The 5,422-nt window shown below is 37.4% G+C and overlaps 1 pseudogene; it reads left to right on the forward strand.

The window, feature by feature from the left end:
* Positions 1-1,890: 1,890 nt before the first annotated feature.
* LOC111825535 lies at positions 1,891-1,984 on the forward strand (annotated as a pseudogene).
* Positions 1,985-5,422: the final 3,438 nt, after the last annotated feature.

Below are 5,422 nucleotides of genomic sequence, written 5' to 3' on the forward strand. Positions count from 1 at the left end.
AGGCGGTTAGGGGCAATCAGGCAGGCAGGCAGAGTGTTTAGGGGTGATCAGGCAGGCAAGTGGTTGGGCGATCAGGCAGGTGGAGTGGTTAGGGGTGATCAGGCAGTCAGGCAAAGTGGTTAGGGGCAATCAGGCAGGCAGAGTGGTTAGGGGTGATCAGGCAGGCAGGGAGAGGCAGTAGGGGTGACCAGGCAGGCAGGGAGAGGCAGTAGGGGTGATGAGGCAGGCAGGCGAGTGGTTAGGGGTAATCAGGCAGGCTGGCAGGCGAGGGGTTAGGAGCCAGTGGTCCTGGAGAGGGATGTCTGATTGCCAGTTTAGGCCCAATCCTGCATGATTGCCCGATCCAGCAGTCGAACATCCCCGGAGGCGTCCCGGATTGTGAGAGGGTGCAGGCCGGGCTGAGGGACCCCCCAACCCCCATGTACAACTTTTGTGCACTGGTGTTTTGATAATTTCTATTGACTAAGTGGGGTAAGAGTAAAGGAAGGGCCACAGTTAGCTCCCAGGTTTCTGTTTGGGCAACTGGATGGATGATAATGTGTAATTCTCGAGGCTATGGAATGGGGATGAGACACCAGATTTGATGGGGAATAGGAGTTCAATTGTAAACATACTAAATTTGAAGGTGCATGAATATAGAACCACATACAATAGGTCCTCGGGTTACATCAGAGATCCATTTCTATGGTGCAGCATAATGCGATTTTCACCGTAAGTCAAAACCCACCTACATAAGCACCTACATCACTCACATGGAGCATATACACAGCAGTAATGAAGTGAAACAGTAAAAAAAATTAAAAGAAAGATAATAATTCCTGACTTTTACTTGTGGCAAATAAATAATAAAAAGCATAAAGCACATATGTACATACGTCAAAATGATGTAACTTTTTTTTATATATATAAATACTGTAAATGGGAATGGTGACATAACCATGAAACGGCGTACGTCGAGTCTGACATAACCTGAGGACTGCCTATAGTATTTTCTACCCAGAGAATTCTTAATGCCCTGTTCATAGGAGGGAGACAGACTAGAGATTTAGATTCTATGGTTTCAAAAGAAAGTAAGTGGTTGAAACCTTGAGAATAAATTGGATAATAAAAGAACATATGGAATGAGAAACAAAAAGATCAGTAAAGAAGGCCAGGTGAAGTTCCTCTTTTTAAGTAAATATTATTACTGGTTAGAAAAGAAATGTCTGTTTTAATTTTTTAATCTCTTGAATGTTAGTTATTTTTCTGAAAAGCCCATTGACATTCTAAGAGTAATTTCTTGATTTGCCCTTTGTGGAAAAGCTTGATGAACTTTCTTAGAATGATTTACTAATTATTTAACTCTATAATGACGTGTTGCTATTAAAAGTATAATTGAAATATATTTGGTGAATGTAAGCTTTCAATTAATTACTCAATCCAAGCAGTTTAGAAATCCTGCTCTGTGCTTTATTTTATTTATTTATTAAAAATATATTTTTATTGACTTCAGAGAGGAAGAGAGAGGGAAAGAGAGATGGAAACATCAATGACAAAAGAGAATCATTGATCAGCTGCCTCCTGTACTCTGCCTACTGGGGATCGAGCCCACAACCCTGGCATGTGCCCTTGATCGGAGTGGAACCCAGTCCCCAGGCTGACACTCTATCCACTGAGCCAAACCAGTTAGGGCTCTGTGCTTTTTTTTTTTTTTTTTTTTAACACACTCTCATCTAATGTCTGCCTGTTTAAACCTTGTCAGTCACCAGTGAGTTTCATGTTTCCAAAGCCAATGAGTGCTCTTCTGTCATCATCTTCTTCAGTCTCTCAGCAGGACTGCCACTTTTCACCATTCCCTTCTTGAAACCCTTTCAAATACATGTTTGTAAATTCAAGGTTTAGCTCTGGAGAAGGCTGCTTAAGAACCTGGTAATGGGTGTTCATGCTCTTGAGTTGTGCCTCCATTCATACCTTGTTACAACATTGGCACATTACCCATCTGATGTGAGAAAAAAAGGAAGGAGGAGGAAAGGAGAGTGAGGAGAAGGAGGAGGAGAAGAAAGAAGACAGAACAAGAAGAGAAAATGGTAACAATGGGTGACTTTGGATAGAGAAGCAGGAGGCAGTGGGAATTAATTTTCACTGTAAAGTCTTACATCGTTTGCCTTTTGACCATCTATATTTTTCACTTATCAAGAAAGTAATGCAGTTTTATAAAAAGAGCAAAGGCCATGGAGATGTAGTTTTCTGAAACAACATAGTTTAATTTCTATACAACATGTACTTTAGTCATTATATAGTAGAAATGGAATATAAATACAATTGGAAGATTCATTTGATGTTCTTATCATGTTTTAAATGATTTTTCAGTTGTAATGGGTATAATGATTTAGATCTTTTCATTATAAGTGAATTTTTTTTGTTGTTTAGAGGGCCTTATTCTCTCAGTATTAGACCTTGTCTCACAAAACAAGAAGTCCTAAGACAGCTAGTCCAAGATTAATTTGGTGGCTCAACAATGGTATCATTGAGATGCCTAAGCTCTTTCTATGTTTCTATTCCAATAGGAAATGTTCTGTTACTGTGTTTGTTGCCTCACAGACATAGCTGGCTGCTCCATCTCTAGGCCTTGTCTGCAGGAAGAGAGAAGAACAAATGGAGACACCACTGACAGTTTAGAATGCTCCTGATGGAGACATTTCTAATTGCCTGCTTTCTAACTGAAAAATGCCTCCATGTCCCCAATTATTTCTATGCTGTAAATTGTGTGATCTGTTGCACTTAACTTTTTCCTAGAAAGCACCCTTCTTGAGTAATTTATTGTCCTAAACCAATCTGAATCAGTGGCCCAGCTATGCCTGCCCAGTTATCTTCTTAGGATTTAGAACTATGTTTCTGAATTGGATCCCAGCTTCCTTTAAAAAAAAATCTCTGTTGATGACAGTTTGTTTTTTATTTTTTTATTTTGTAAGAATTTAATTTTGTCTTTTAAAAAATTATCAATTTATCTTGATTCCAGATTAGGATAAGGTACTTTAGAGAAAGGAAACATAGTACTAAACATTGGCTGAGGTCTGATTCCCTCCTTACCTGTAGATTTTGGAGAAAAGTCTATGGAAGCCTTTGCTGGTTGGTGTTACCCGGGAGTGAGGCATGTCCATTTACTTTTTCTTCATTAGAAAATTTGTTACTTATTTGACTTAATCAGCTAATTGCAAAATGGAACATCAACAAATAATTAATGATTTTGCAATAACTATTCACAACAGTATCTTTAGATGCAATTTCCAAATGAAAATCATGTCCTAATTTTCCAGCTTATGATGTTCACATTCGGATCTCCACATTAAAAAGTCAGAAAAAAGCTGAAGGATATTCATTTTCTAAAGTAATAAGGAGACACATTGAAAGAAAAGCTACTCTGTGCTCAGTTCCCATATGTAGATAATTGCTTCAGTGGAGGCTTTTGTTATAAATGAAAGATATGGGCTTTCTCTAGACCAGTGACTATAAATATGAAAAGTAAAGATACGTATTGGCCCATATTTGGAAGAAAATGAAAAAAATATTTTTTAAAGTGTAGGAATGTAGTTTATGTAAATCATATACTACCAGCCTCGACTCTTTAAAACAAAGTTGTAGGTAATAATGGAGTGAATGAAAGGAATATATGTTCAGATATATTCTGTTTTAGCTTGATTAGACTAAGCCCAATTAAGCCCACCACCTGGGAAATTAGCACAGTCCCCTAAGTTTTGACATTGTCCTCCCAGAAGGCACCACTGCAGTCACTATTAAATTATCTCTTTAGCTTACCAACTCAGTGTACCATTCATCATGACCTTCTCCAAAGTTGCTATGACAACAGCATGGTCCTTGTAACAATTGGCTAGTTAAGGCTAAGGCTAAGCCTATTAATAGTATAAAGCACTTGTGGAAGTATCATTATTTATTGAATTTGGAGAGCTTCTAGCTGTTTACATAATTTTACTGAAACTTATTGAAATCTAGATTGCTTACAGGGTTGAATTATTTGAACCAAGGATATATATACCTTATAAATATTGCATAGAGAAACATTAGTATTCAAATTACTGATTATAACTCAGTAACCTGTACTTTTATGGCACAGGTTATGGTATATTTTCACTGTGGTGAAGAAAGGAGAAAAGGGAAAAAACTAATACTTTAAACTTCTCAAAGAAGATAATCAGGTTTTCCATAGAGAAATCAAGGCAATCTAAAGCTTCCTGTCACAACTCATTCTGTAATATAAATTATGAGCCTCTCTCTTTCCATCTCTATGTGTCCATCTCTTAGTTTGAGTAGAATGTAAGGTAATTCCTGGAGCCACTATTACTGAATTACCAACACATTTACTCAGGTAATATTTACAAAGTATTCCTGAAAAAGAAGATAAAATGGCCATTGAGTTGTCATTCTATCCTCTGAGAGCTCCTGATTTGGTTCTTTATTTTCCCCAGTTTATAAAAGAAAGCAGAGAAAAATAGGGTAGAAATAGAAGGATTTGTGGCAAAGACCAAGACTCTTATTGTAACTTCTCTATTCAAGATCCTGATTCTAAGTGAAATTTTTCAGTTTCTGAATGGTTAAGCCATTCATCTCTAGGATATGGCCCTACAATTGTGCCTTGAAACGTTAAAAACCACTTGGTATATAGAATTGATGCTAAGTATACTTGTGTGAATGTATGCTGAGTTCCATGGGAAAGAGAAGAGGAAAAAGGACATCTTCATAATGGTGTTCTTGTTTACTAATAAATGACACAAACTAGTTCTACCATGTGTAATTAAATGCATTTTACTATAATGATCATTTAAATTGGTGTCTATAAGAAGTACAGTATTTGACAAAGTCTCCAGGGTAAAATCCTTTATAGATTACTTCTCACTTAAGGATTGTAGATGGTGCCTTCAGCATTTTCCCATTTCAAAGAACCTAAGGACAGTCACTTAATTTTCCTCCCTTCAAAAATTGACAATACTTAGTACAAACAGTTCAAAAATTTGGAGCTTAAGTTGGAAGTGTCATAAGTGTCTTATGATCAGACCTATGCAGTGATTATTATATTAAAATAATTATGATTTACAACTGAATAAAGATGTGACCAAGTCTTTATGGGAAACCTTTGGGTCGTCCCCCTGCCCCTGTGACCACATTGAATCAGGAAATGGCACTTTGTCACAACGTGCAAAAGCAAATCCAGCTCCACAAAGCATTAGCAAGGAATGTGGATTTTATGGAGAATGTTATGGATACATAGATGAGAAAGGGGTGCAATATTGTATTATACTTAACAACGCTGGTCAAAATCCCACCCAACATTTCCAAACTCCTATAGCAATTCTTCTTTAGCCCAAATCCACCTTAACCACAGGTCTACCAATGACCTCCTAGCCTCTCCTTCTTTGTTGCTTACAGC

The sequence above is a fragment of the Myotis lucifugus genome, unplaced genomic scaffold (genome assembly GCF_000147115.1).
Source record: "Myotis lucifugus unplaced genomic scaffold, Myoluc2.0 scaffold_30, whole genome shotgun sequence".
NCBI classification, from domain to species: domain Eukaryota; kingdom Metazoa; phylum Chordata; class Mammalia; order Chiroptera; family Vespertilionidae; genus Myotis; species Myotis lucifugus.